Below are 14302 nucleotides of genomic sequence, written 5' to 3'. Positions count from 1 at the left end.
TGTGTCCAGTTCTGGGTGCCACATTTCAGGACAAATATGGACAAATTGGAGAAAGTTCAGAGAAGAGCAACAAAAATGATTAAAGGTCTAGAAAACATGACCTATGAGGGTCAGGCTAAGCAGAAATTTCTCTACAGACCACAAATGAAAGGTGCACAGCATAGTTCTGACCAACATATTTATGGGATGGGGTACTCCCCTTGTGATGTTGCAGTCTATATGGTTTTATAAAAATATGCTAATGAGTGAATATAATGTAACTGGAATATTCTTCATGCAAAAGGTCTCTTGTAAGGTATCATTACAATGCTTATAATCTACTGAGTGTGATCATCCTATTTGTATAAATGTACCACTTTTGTATCCGAAACTAGAAATATGAAATATAACTCTGAGGGCCTATTGTAATTATGCAAAGTGTGGACCATTAATGGTGGTTTGGAATCTTGATGACTCCCATTAACCAGGACAGTTGTCTGCAGATGGCTGTGTTTTACCTGTAAGTCTTCTTGTGTAGGTGTGCTGGCAAGTGGGCAATGAAGTCTTGCAGCGACATGTGATCATGTCACCTGAACTGGAATCCATCTTTAACCTGGTATCTTTCCATTGAGGAGGAAGGGGTGGAAACCCAGAGAGGGACAAAGGATTCCCGCCTTATGCAAAAGATATATAAAGGGGTGGAACAGAACAAAAGGGGAGGAGCCATCATGAAGAATCTCCTAGCTACCACTTGAGCTGGAACAAGAGCTGTACCAGGGGAAATTGTGCCCAGGCCTGGAAGGTGTCCAGTCTGAGGAAAAAACTTACTGAAGCATCTCTGAGGGTGAGATTATCTGTATTCAGTTTGATTAGATACAGACTTGCGCGTTTTATTTTGTTTTGCTTGGTGACTTACTTTGTTCTGTCTGTTACTACCTGGAACCACTTAAATCCTACTTTCTGTATTTAATAAAATCACTTTTTACTTATTAATTAACTCCGAGTATATATTAATACCTGGGGGAGCAAACAGCCATGCATCTCTCTCTATCAGTGTTATAGAGGGCAAACAATTTATGAGTTTACCCTGCATAAGCTTTATACAGGGTAAAATGGATTGATTTGGGTTTAGACCCCATTGGGAGCTGGGCATCTGAGTGTTAAAGACAGGCACGCTTCTGTTAGCTGCTTTCAGGTAAACCTGCAGCTTTGGGGCAAGTAATTCAGACCCTGGGTCTTTGTTGGAGTAGACTGGAGTGTTTGGCTCAGAAAGACAGGGTGCTGGGGACCCGAGCTGGCAGGGAAAGCAGGGGTAGAAGTAGTCTCGGCACATCAGGTGGCAGCTCCCCGGCGGGGTTCTGTGATCCAACATGTCACACCCCTATGGAACCTTTTGCATTCCAGATGAACAGGAAGCTTTCCATGTATTGCTCCAGAGGAACCATATGCAGCAATTCCCAGGGCAACACTCTTGCTTTCTTGGACAGACAGCCTCAGATATGCCTTTTTTCCCCCTATCCCTCTCATATCACAAGTCATATGGAAGAGCCATCACCATCCTACTAGCCCAGACAATTCTGGTTCATGGAACTCCTAAGGATGTCCACATGCCCACCCATCAGGATCTGCCCACTTCCAGATCTCCAAACCCAAGATGGCGGGAAACTCAAGCTCCCCAACCTGGGCTCAATACATGTCATGGCCTGGTATTTGGATAGGCATCAGAAATAGAACTCTCAGGATCTACCCCTGACCAGGAAATCTTTACTCAAAGTAGGAAAGATTCTAGTACAGCTTACTACTAGGCTGAATGGCATCGCTTTTTGGCCTGGGCACAATGCCACCAACATCCCCTTGATACAATGGGCATTCAGGTTATCCTAGACTATCACCTCTTCTTAAAGATGTCGGGCCTAGCCCTTAGTTCGCTGCAGGCACATCTAGCGAAGTTGTCAGCAGACATGCTTGCAATAATGCCATTCCTACTGTTGCCACAGCTGCCACTTGAGTTAGAGAAGAGTGCACTGTAAATGTGTGGACAGAGCGCCATGTTGTTGCCTTGCAAATGTGCAGCAGCGGGACATCTGATACTCCTCGCATAACGTTGTAGTTATGTTCCTGAAAAATGCGACTTTAAGCAAAACAATGTTAAGCGAATCCAATTTCCACATAAGAATTAATGTAAATAGGGAGGGTTAGGTTTCAGGGAAATTTTTTTCACCAGACAAAAAACCATTTTTATATATATGTATGCACAGTATAAGTTTTAAACAAACAATTTAATACTGTACACAGCAATAATGATTGTGAAGCTCGGTTGAGGTGGTGGAGTCAGCAGGTGGAAGAGGGTGGGATATTTCCTGGGGAATGCCTTACTGCTAAATGATGAACTAGCATTCGTCTGAGCCCTCAAGGATTAACACATTGTTGTTAATGTAGCCTCACACTCTACAAAGCAGCACGAATGGAGGGAGGGGAGACAGCATGGCAGACAGAGACACACACCCTGTGTTTGGGAGAGAGAGAGAGATGTGCATTGCCCCTTTAAGCATGCTGACACCACTCTAAGTACATTGCCTTTAAAAAATTCAAGAAGTAGAGACAGCAGCTGTGACCAGCAAGCTCTCTCCGGCCTGAGCCCTGTTCTGTCCCCACCCTACTCTATATGGAAGATGGGGTAAGCAGGGGACAGGAGTAGGAGGGAGGGGGACACCCTGATATTAGCCCCCCTCTTCTTCCCTCCTCTGCACAGCAAGCAGGAGGCCCCCGGAAGCAGCTCCAAGGCAGAGGGCAGGAGCAGCACATGGCAGTGCGGGGAGGGACAGCTGAACTGCCGGCAATTGGTAGCCTGCTGGGTGGCTGCTGCACAGGGAACTTAGGGGAGCAGGGAGCTGAGAGGGGGGCTGCTGGTCCACCCTGGTTCCAAGACCCCACCAGCTAGCTGCAACCGGCTGCTCTTCCTGCAAGCAGTGGACAAAGCAGGCGGCTGCCAAACGTTAGAAGGGAGCACTGCACAACTTTAAACGAGCATGTTCTCTAGTTGATCAGCAACGTAACAACGAAACAACATTAACCACGATGACTTTAAGTGAGGAGTTACTGTAACCTTCTCTCAAACATTAACATCCGTTTGAATGATGCTGTGGTAAACCTAGCCCTGGCACTAGCAGCTGCTGCAGTTTTGACTAAGAAAGGTAATGTTAGGGTCTGCAGCTGTGATGCAGCAGCAGAGAGTGCTGTTCTGGGGAGAGAGATGGCCAATGAGAGGGCGGCTCGAGTTGGGCTCAGAATACACCTAAAGCAAGCATTTGGAAGGCAGTTAGAGGAGAAGGAGGTGAAAAGAGACTGCACTGGGGTAAAAAGGGATTTGCTTAGGAAGCTGGGGAGAAGAAGCTGGACCCTGAAGGGCAGTGTGCCAGGGCCTTGGGGTGTGCCAACAGGGCGGCTAACAGGGGAGTTTGAGAGGGAGTTCTCATTGGAGGAGAAGGTACCTGTATTTGCATCTGTATTTGCATCTGTCCTGGGTGTTCTTGTGTGTTCTTGTGTGTTTGTTTGTTTGTAGGGGCCGGCAGGGGCTGGGTGCTGGGACGGACGCCGAGCCCTGAGCAGGGGGCGGGGCTTGGCTGATCAAGGGGCCCATAAAAGCGGCCGCCCAGCCAGGCAGCGGTACAGCTGCGAGCAGCGGCAGCCAACAGGGCGGCTAACAGGGGAGTTTGAGAGGGAGTTCTCATTGGAGGAGAAGGTACCTGTATTTGCATCTGTATTTGCATCTGTCCTGGGTGTTCTTGGGTGTTCTTGTGTGTTTGTTTGTTTGTAGGGGCCGGCAGGGGCTGGGTGCTGGGACGGACGCCGAGCCCTGAGCAGGGGGCGGGGCTTGGCTGATCAAGGGGCCCATAAAAGCGGCCGCCCAGCCAGGCAGCGGTACAGCTGCGAGCAGCGGCAGCCAACAGGGGAGTTTGAGAGGGAGTTCGCAGGGGGAGGTAACGGGGGAGGCAGGAGGGCGGGGTGCGCCGTGTGCTCCGTGTCCCCAGGTGCTGTGGGCAGAGACCGCAGCAGCCATGAGCCAAGCAGCAGCAGCAGCAGACAGAATGCAGATGGCCGCATGTGGAAGCTGTGGTATGTATATAGTCCTAGCAGGAGACCCGGAACAAAGGTATGTGTGTATGAAGTGTCGCCTTATAGTGTTACTGGAGGAAAAGATTAAGGGGCTGGAGATGCAGGTAGAGACCCTGGTGGAGTTTAGACGGGGGTTTGAGCAGCTGATGGAGGATGGGCAAGGCGGGGCTGAAGGGGAAGGCTCTAGGGTGCAGGAGGAGGCAGTAGTAGATGACCGCGAGAGGGGAATGGAAGGCGAAGATCCAGGGAAGTGGAATCATGTGACTGTGAGAAGTAGGCCAAGGAAAAGGAGGGCCAGTGAGGGGGGAATAGAACTCAGGAATAGGTTTGAGTGTTTGGATAACAAGGTAGAGGGGCAGCAGGTGGTGACTGAAGCTGGGAGGGTGAGGAAAAAGAGAAGAGCTGCTAGTCCGAGAGAGAGGGGGGAGGAGTTGATGGAGACAGCACCAATTATGGGCCACCAGAGGATACAGGAAGGCATAAGGGGGAGCATAAGGGAAGATAGGAGCAGACACAGGTCAGGACTAGAGGGATCGGAGACTAGATTACTAGATCGCACTGTTGCCAGGTGACGGCAGGTGTATGTAATTGGAGACTCTTTACTGAGGAGATTGGACAGGCCTGTGACCAGGGCGGACCCGGAGAACAGAAGGGTGTGCTGTCTACCGGGTGCAAAGATACGCGATGTGGACCTGCGGTTGAAAAGGATCCTAAAAGGAGCAGGTAAGAACCCCTTGATAATCCTTCATGTAGGAACGAACGACACGGCTAGGTTCTCGTTAGAGAGAATCAAGGGAGATTATGCCAGGCTGGGGAAGACTCTCAAGGAGATAGAGGCTCAGGTTATCTTTAGTGGGATTCTGCCTGTTCCGAGGGAAGGGCAGCAAAGGGCTGATAGGATTGTGAGGATAAATAGTTGGCTAAGGGAGTGGTGCTATAAGGAGGGCTTTGGGATGTATGGCCACTGGGAGGCTTTCGGGGACAGACACCTCTTCTCGCGGGATGGGCTTCACCTGAGTAGGGAAGGAAATAGACTTCTGGGAGGGAGGCTGGCTCATCTTATCAAAAGAGCTTTAAACTAGGAAGTTTGGGGAGATGGTTGGGAGATGCACAGTTAATCTCCACGCCAGTTTCCGGTATTGAAAAGCTGAGTGTAATAAGAGGAGACATAGCCGGGGAGATGAGATTGGACATAGGAGGGACAGGGGGGACGAACACAAAGAGGCCCGCAACATACAGTGCTAGTAATGGGAGACAGGCTAAACGACATACATTAGGCTGTTTGTACACCAATGCGAGAAGCCTAGGTAATAAAATGGAGGAATTGGAGCTCTTGGTCCGAGAATTGAAAGCGGATATCGTAGGAATAACTGAAACGTGGTGGAATGGCGGTCACGACTGGAACGCAGGTATGGAGGGGTATGCGCTGTTTAGGAAAGACCGGGATAAAGGTAAAGGTGGGGGGGTGGCATTGTATGTCAATAGTGAAATAAGCTGTAAAGAAATAATAGTGGATGGAATAGATAACACGGAGTCCGTCTGGGCGATACTCAAGCTGGGTAAAAGTACTACTAGAGCCTCTCTGGGGATAGTGCTTGGGGTGTGCTATAGACCGCCGGGATCGACCCAGGATATGGATAAGGAATTGTTTAATGTATTAAGGGAGGTAAATACTAATAGAAACTGTGTAATTATGGGGGACTTTAACTTCCCGGATATAGATTGGGGAACAAACGCTAGTAGCAATAATAGGGCTCAGATGTTCCTAGATGTGCTTGCGGATCAATTCCTTTATCAAGTGGTAGCTGAGCCGACGAGGGGGGAGGCCATTTTAGATTTGATTCTGGTAAGTAGTGAGGACCTTGTTGAGGAAGTGGTAGTGGGGGACAACTTGGGCTCCAGTGATCATGAGCTAATTCGTTTTAAACTAAATGGAAAGAGTACCAGAATTAAGTCAAAGACTAGGGTTTATAATTTTGAAAAGGCCAATTTTAACAAATTAAGGGGACTGGTAAGGGAAGTGGATTGGGCAAACGTATTAAGGGACCTAAAGGCAGAAGAAGCCTGGGATTACTTTAAGTTAAAGATGCAAGAGCTGTCAGAGGCCTGTATCCCCAAAAAGGGAAAAAGATTACTAAGCAAGAGACTTAGACCGAGCTGGATGAGCGACCGGCTGAAAGGGGCGATTAGGAAAAAACAGAAAGCGTACAAAGAGTGGAAGAGGGGAGGGATCAGTAAGGAAACTTACCTTAGTGAAGTCAGAGAATGTAGAGATAGAGTGAGAAAGGCCAAAGGCCGGGAAGAGTTGGACTTAGCGAGGGGAATTAAAAGTAATAGTAAGAGGTTTTACAGCCATATAAATAGGAAGAAAGCAAAGAAAGAAGAAGTGGGACCGCTGAAGACTATAGCCGGAGAGGAGATTAAAGATAATCTAGGCATGGCGCAATATCTCAATGAATATTTTGCATCGGTGTTTAATGAGGCCAATGAAGGTATTAGGGATACTAGCACCGTTACAGAGGGGCAAACGGGATGGGGGATTACCGCATCCGAGGTAGAAACAAAACTAGAACGCATTAATGGGACTAAGTCGGGTGGACCGGACGATCTTCATCCGAGAATATTGAAGGAATTGGCGCGGGAAATAGCAGGCCCATTAGCGACTATATTTAATGAATCTGTAAACTCGGGGGTAGTCCCGTTAGACTGGAGAATAGCCAATGTGGTTCCTATTTTCAAGAAAGGGAAAAAAAAGTGACCCGGGTAACTATAGGCCTGTTAGTTTAACATCAGTAGTGTGCAAGGTGCTGGAGAAGATTCTGAAAGAGAAACTAGTTGAGGACCTTGAAGTTAATGGCAAATGCGATAAATTACAGCATGGTTTTACGAAGGGCAGATCGTGCCAAACGAATCTGATCTCCTTCTTTGAGAAAGTAACGGACTTATTAGATAAGGGAAATGCGGTGGACCTAATATACCTGGATTTCAGTAAAGCGTTTGATACAGTACCCCATGAGGAACTATTGGTTAAAATGAAAAACATGGGGATCGATATGAAAATCCAGAGGTGGATAGGGAATTGGTTAATGGGGAGAATGCAGCGGGTCGTATTAAAGGGTGAATTGTCGGGTTGGAGGGAGGTTACTAGTGGAGTGCCTCAAGGTTCGGTTTTGGGACCCATCTTATTTAATCTATTTATAACTGACCTCGGGACCGATTGCAAGAGTGGGCTGATAAAGTTTGCGGATGATACGAAGGTGGGAGGAGTTGCAAACTCGGAGGAGGATAGGGATACTCTGCAGGGAGACTTGAATGAGCTTGTGAATTGGAGTATCAGAAATAGGATGAAATTTAATAGTAAAAAGTGTAAGGTGATGCACTTGGGGACGAATAATAACAATTTTAGTTACAAGATGGGGACGCATTGGTTAGAAGTAACGGAAGAGGAGAAGGACCTAGGGGTCCTTGTGGACCGCAGGATGACTATGAGTCGGCAATGTGACGTGGCGGTGAAAAAAGCCAATGCGGTCTTGGGATGTATTAGGCGAGGTATATCTAGTAGGGATAGGGAGGTCCTGCTTCCGTTGTATAAGGCGCTGGTGAGACCTCATTTGGAGTACTGTGTGCAGTTCTGGTCTCCAATGTTTAAAAAAGACGAACTCAAACTGGAACGGGTGCAGAGAAGGGCGACTAAGATGATCAGAGGAATGGAAAACCTGTCGTATGAAAAGAGATTAGAGGAGCTTGGGTTGTTTAGTCTGACAAAGCGAAGGCTGAGGGGGGATATGATTGCTATCTTTAAATATATCAGAGGGGTTAATACAAGGGAGGGAGAGGAATTATTCCAGTTTAGTACTAATGTGGACACGAGAACGAATGGATACAAACTGGCCGGGGGGAAGTTTAGGCTTGAAATTAGACGAAGGTTTCTGACCATCAGAGGGGTGAAATATTGGAACGGCCTTCCGAGGGAAACGGTGGGGGCGACGGACCTGTCTGGTTTTAAGATTAAGTTGGATAAGTTTATGGAGGGAATGGTTTAATGATAAAACATAGTAGCCAAGGAAAACCAAGCAATGGTACATGAACAGCATAATGGCCAACAAGGGTCAGGCTAGAGACTCTTGCCTATATGCTCGGGGTATTACTGATCGCCATATTTGGGGTCGGGAAGGAATTTTCCTCCAGGGTAGATTGGCTGAGCCTCTGGAGGTTTTTCGCCTTCCTCCGCAGCATGGGGCAGGGATCACTAGCAGGAGGGTCTCAGCCGATTGAAGTCACTAAAACACAGGATTGGGGACTTCAACGGTAGAGTCCAGGGAAGGGTCTTGCGGCCTGCAGCATGCAGGGGGTCAGACCAGATGATCATAATGGTCCCTTCTGACCTTAATGTCTATGAGTCTATGAGTCTATGAATGGGTAAGGCTCTCTGGGTGAAGAGTTGCTGTTCGTGGATGGACCTGTTGGAAAGAGATGCGGTCATTGCAATGTTGAAGCAAAGGATCATCGCAAGCCGAAGAGAGACGAAGGCAGGACAATTAGGGTGAAGCTTGACTTTGCAGCCAGGGAGAGAAGGAGCTGATTCCTTCTTGGAGTGATACAGCATTGAGAAACATCTTTTATTATGATGGTAATTTGCAGTTTACTAATTTTCTAAGCAAGTATTTGATGTTACTTATTATTATTTATATTATATTATTATTCTATTTTTTTATATTATTGTTCCTGCCCAATGTCTTGGTTTTTCCTTTATAAAGTTTAGAAGTTTAAGATTATCTCCATTATGTTGGTTTGCCTCTGCCTCTCTTCACAGTAGGCATAGCCTAGTTGGGGCCTGGAACACTGCAACGCCTTTAGTTTAGAGTAGGGGGCCCATCTAGACAATCTTCAGACTCAAGGGCTATGGTGTCCTCAAGAAACTCATTTATATATAAATGTCCTAAAACTAAGGGCTGTTCATTGGGTTTCACATATTCCTGACAATTTTGAACTGTTTAACTAAGTGTATCATGACAGACAACATCATAATGATGTTTTATATAAACAGGCCAGGGCGGGGGGCAAGATCCACCCCTCTTTGTTAAAATGCTGTACACCTTTGGTACACTTCACTTACCAGGCTTGCAGGATGTTGGCAGACCACCTTAGCAGGCAATTTGTGAGCAACCATTAAGATTGCCAGGTGGGCTCAACCCTCTTCTTGACAAATCAGAACAAAAAATGTCACAAGTTCTGTCTCCAAATTCTGCCAGGACCAGGGATCTCTGTCAAATGTGCTCCTGATCCACTGGACTTTGGATCTAATGTATGCATAGCCTCCAATTCTGCTAATTCAAAGAGTCATCAGGAACCTAGGAGAGGACTCAGCCAAGATAATCATGCTGGCATCGATATGGCCCAGGAAATTCTGATTCTCGGACCTGATGAATCTCTCCATTAAACTTCCAATCTCCAGCCAGATATAGTATCTCAAAGTGAGGGATAGATCCTCCATCCAGATCCAATTTCTCTGCACCTCACAGCATGGATTGTGGCTGTATAACAGCAGTAGAGGGAAGCTGCTCTTTGGAGCTCCAGAATACTTTTATCCATAGTAGAAAAGACTCTGAGGTTATGCTATGAAATAGTTAACACAGACCCACTATTGAGAGTATGGCCCACTCCACTAGGGCTCAAAGAGCTTCTGCAGCTTCTTTGAGAAATGTTCCAATATTTGTAAATATGTAGGGCAACAACTTGAAGTTCACCAATTGCAAGACACCAAGAGTGGAATATATACGGACAAGCACTTGAAGAACGACAGTTATTGTAGGTAAATAACTAATTCTTCTCTGAGATGTGTTCCATACATATTCCATGATGTGTCCTTCTTTCCCTACCACTCTGGAGTTCTATAACACTTGGAATCTGTGTTGTTACCCTGTCCATGTTTCTCATGCCCTGGGTGGGAGGCACAAGGAAACTTGTGAGTGGACACTGCTGGCCAAAATAATCCAAACTCGAGTGTTTGGGACACAAGCGCATTAACAGTAGAATATAGCCAGCACATCTTAAAGAACAAGTTACTTGAAAGTAAATAATAGTTTCTTCTTCCAAGTCTAACAGTTGCATAAGGGTGGGAGAAGAAGAGTGATGAAGGGCCCATGAAACCAATTGAGATAAAAATCTCTCTCAGAGGAGTGTCAATGTACATGGCTGTGCTTTCTCCACATCCCACCTTCTCTTTAATATGGAGAAGTCACTTCTCTAGCTCTGTTAAGTCTTTTTCTGAATACTTAGAATGATGTAATAAAACTTTGTTTCTCTAGCAGAAAGGCTTTGAAATATGAATAGGGAAAGTCTGGGTCTGAGACTGGGTGGCCACGAGCAGCTTTCAAGGGGGTCTGCCAAGATAAACCAGAGAGCAGGGCTGGCGTTAGAGTCATGGGGCCAGGGGAAGAAAGCTGAAGCATGAGCTCCACCATGTGGGGCTGAAGGTGCAGCCCAAGCCCCACTGTGCGGGACTGAAGCTGAAGCCCAAGCAACTTAGCTTCGCAGCGCCCTCTGTGGTGTCTGGCACCGGGCAATTGCTCTGTTTGCTACCTCCTAATGCTGGCCCTAGCTTTTAATGTACTGGATATGTAGAAAAACAGTTGTGGTGGCACAGGTGGGCCATGCAGTTTTTATAGCATCTGTGGGGGGAGGGGAGCTCAGAAAGAAAAAGGTTGAGAACACCTGTTTTACCATACCTCAAAAAAAATTATTAATGTTTTCAGCAACTTTAGCATTGGAACACTAATAAAATTAAAGCTTGTCCAATATAACTAAAAATACACAAAGCAATGAAGCTAGATACCTACAGTTAACTAATTTGTCTAAACTCAGAAAGCAAACTCTTAAAGTCTGATTTCAGTTACAAATTCCAAATTTTACACCCAGAATTTAATGGTGAGCACAAGTTATAGCATTCATATATCTAATAACTTGACCATGCTCACAAAATTGGAGGTCAGTTCTCTTAAAAAAAATAGAAATTAGGTCTTTCTTGAAAATATGCTACAAGGTCATAAAGTTTTATAAAACTCTTATTCTGAATAAACTGCTAAATGTACTCGAAAATAAAAATGTACATAGACTGGCATTTATAAATTTACCCCCCTGTTGATATATTACATTAATACAATCATTAAACAATTTATAATCATTAAACAAACTTCATTGCTTAAAAATTGAATGCTTTAAAAAAAGTTAGCCATTAAAGATTTTCTCTGAACTGCTGAAGTAGTATTAAATCAAGTTTGAAATTAGTTTATTTACAATCTCTGGAACATGGTTTCTAGACTGCCAATGTCACAAAGCAAGATGGTTGCCACCAACTGAGGATTTAAGACTCCAACTGTAATTTAAAATGTTATTTTCAAATAAATCTAACAGCTTATTCATGGTCAACAGCGCTTTTTTACTTTTTGAACTTGTAGATTTTTAGGCTAACCAAAATGGGTGGAGTTTTCCTTTAAGATACATAAATTAGAGTGTCTGCATTCCTATTGGCACTCATATGCAGTCTCATGTCTACACACTCTGCTAATGCTTTCTTAAATTGCGATATATCCATCATCAAGACTTCATATACCTGTAAGCAATGTCTCCTGTCCCAAAAAAGGACACATGGATCTGACTGCATGATTTGCTACTGCATCCAGCATAAAAACTGGAATCTTTGGGAAATACAGGTAAGTGGAGGTATGTATTTAGTAAGAATATTATCTTGTTAATTTAATAGCTCAGAAGGAATTGGTTTTCCATCTGACCTTGTCTGGTCATGGGTTGGAAATGTATTTTCTGTTTAGCTATTTAAGTTAATGAATAAATGTTTGAGTTTAACATTTACAGTAACTATTTTTAATTTATATTTAAATTGTACGCTTGATTGTTCTCTCTCGCTCCCAAGACATCACTGGTTTCTGCTGAAATAGCTTTTAATCATTATTGATGTTGTTTTATAACAGACTTGTCTAGACATTGGTACGCATAACTTACTTGTAATTAAACACACATTTATTGAGAAATCAGTGGTTCTATTAAGTATTACATTCACATATTTTAAAATAGTAATAGAACATATCTGCAAATGTGCTACGGGTCTTTTTGATAATGGGAAAACTTTCTGTGTTACCATATTGTAGTCTGTGCTGATATTTAATGGGAGAACAATATGTGTGTGTGTGTGTGTGTGTGTGTGTGTATATATATATATATATATATATATACGCATACATTTATATATATAAAAATCCTGCAAGATCAGTAACCATGAATGGGAACAAAAATTCTACTAAATATGCAAAAGTTCGTTCCATGTAACATAGCTACATATACCACACAACAATATAATATCAAGAAAATGAGATACTTGACTTCTGAATTGGACATATTAGAATATATATATACTATCAGATTCACACTAATTAGGCTTGCTGTAGGAAGAGTGGATTATTATGTGACCTTTTAAAGGATGTTATTTGCAGATAATAATTTTGTATAATTCTAATGAATTAACATCCAGTAAAGTCAGACAACTTTATACCATAGATGACCTTGAAAGCCAACAGTGTTTGGAATTAGAGAAGCATATCTAATTGTGATCATTGGGATTTTTTCCTGTTGTTGCGTTTTTGTTTGTTAAACAGGCAAACATTGTTAGAACACTAAGGAAATCATTTAACATCAGTTTACTAAAATGGGTTCACACACTAAATAGTTACATATAAAAATGAATATATTGGATGTTTGTCACATAGTGACTGTACAAAGCCTTGCTTCATATGACTTATTTGATTATATGCCTTTGAATACTTTTATATTAGAAAGAAATAACTCAACTGTTAGTTTGTTGGGTACTATCATTAGCTAGTATATTTCTGTGAAGAAAACTGGTGTGTGTAATGAATAGTCAGTTATAAAATAATTGTTATCAAAAGATGCTTATTTAACACTTCCTTTTCATTTAAACTTTAACTTTAAATTTTTGTTTTCTGAGTTTTAATCATTTATAGCCCAGACTTATTAAATGATAGTGCTTTTTGCCAACAAACAAGGATTTATCAAGTAAGTCCTATGACTGAATCAAGACACTTCTCAGGAAATACTGGCAACCATCACAAAAGGGGCTAAAATAGTAGAAATGTAGTAAAATGTAAAGAAGGTATTTTTGGTACCAAAAATAACTGACAATTTTTAGTACAAATACAAGAGCAGTGCATTTGCAATAACAGTTTTGAACTATAATGATGCTGTTTTTCTAAAAGATCTGCTCCAGGGATTATTCTGGGGAAGTTCTATAGACCTGTGCTATATGGGAGGTAAGATTAGATGATAATAACAATCCCTTCTGGCCTTGGAATCTATGAATCTATAAAAAGAACAGGAATACTTGTGGCACCTTAGAGACTAACAAATTTATTTGAGCATAAGCTTTCGTGGACTACAGCCCACTTCATCGGATGCATAGAATGGAACACACAGAAAGAAGATGTTTATATATACAGAGAACATGAAAAGGTGGAAGTAGCCATACCAACTGTAAGAGACCAATCAATTGAGATGAGCTATCATCAGCAGGAGAAAAAAGTGAAGTGATAATCGAGATGACCCATAGAAGGTGTGAGGATACTTAACATGGGGAAATAGATTCAATTAGTGTAATGACCCAACCATTCCCAGTCTCTGTTTAAACCTAAGTTAATTGTATCTAATTTGCATATTAATTCAAGTTCAGCAGTCTCTCTTTGGAGTCTGTTTTTGAAGTTTTTTTGTTGCAAAATTGCCACCTTCAAGTCTGTCACTGAGTGGTTAGAGAGGTTGAAGTGTTCTCCCACTGGTTTTTGAATGTTATGATTCCTGATGTCAGATTTGTGTCCATTTATTTTTTTGCATAGAGATTGTCCAGTTTGGCCAATGTACATGGCAGAGGGGCATTGCTGGCACAATCTACAGTATTTATGTTAAATCAGCCCTGCTCCCCAAACAAAAGAGGCTTATTTTGCAGGGTGTGTGTGTGTGTGTGTGTGTGTGTGAGAGAGAGAGAGAGAGAGAGAGAGGAAAATATAGAATACATGGTGGTGTGGTGTAAACACAGGTTTGACATGACTGCATTACCCACAAATGACAAATCCATGATTGAGTTATGAGTGTCTTCCACGTATTCTGTAGAAGCCCATGTTATAGT

The sequence above is a fragment of the Malaclemys terrapin genome, chromosome 1 (assembly GCF_027887155.1).
Source record: "Malaclemys terrapin pileata isolate rMalTer1 chromosome 1, rMalTer1.hap1, whole genome shotgun sequence".
NCBI lineage: Eukaryota > Metazoa > Chordata > Testudines > Emydidae > Malaclemys > Malaclemys terrapin.
The sequence above is the reverse complement of the archived record's forward strand: the minus strand, read 5'-3'. Positions refer to the sequence as shown.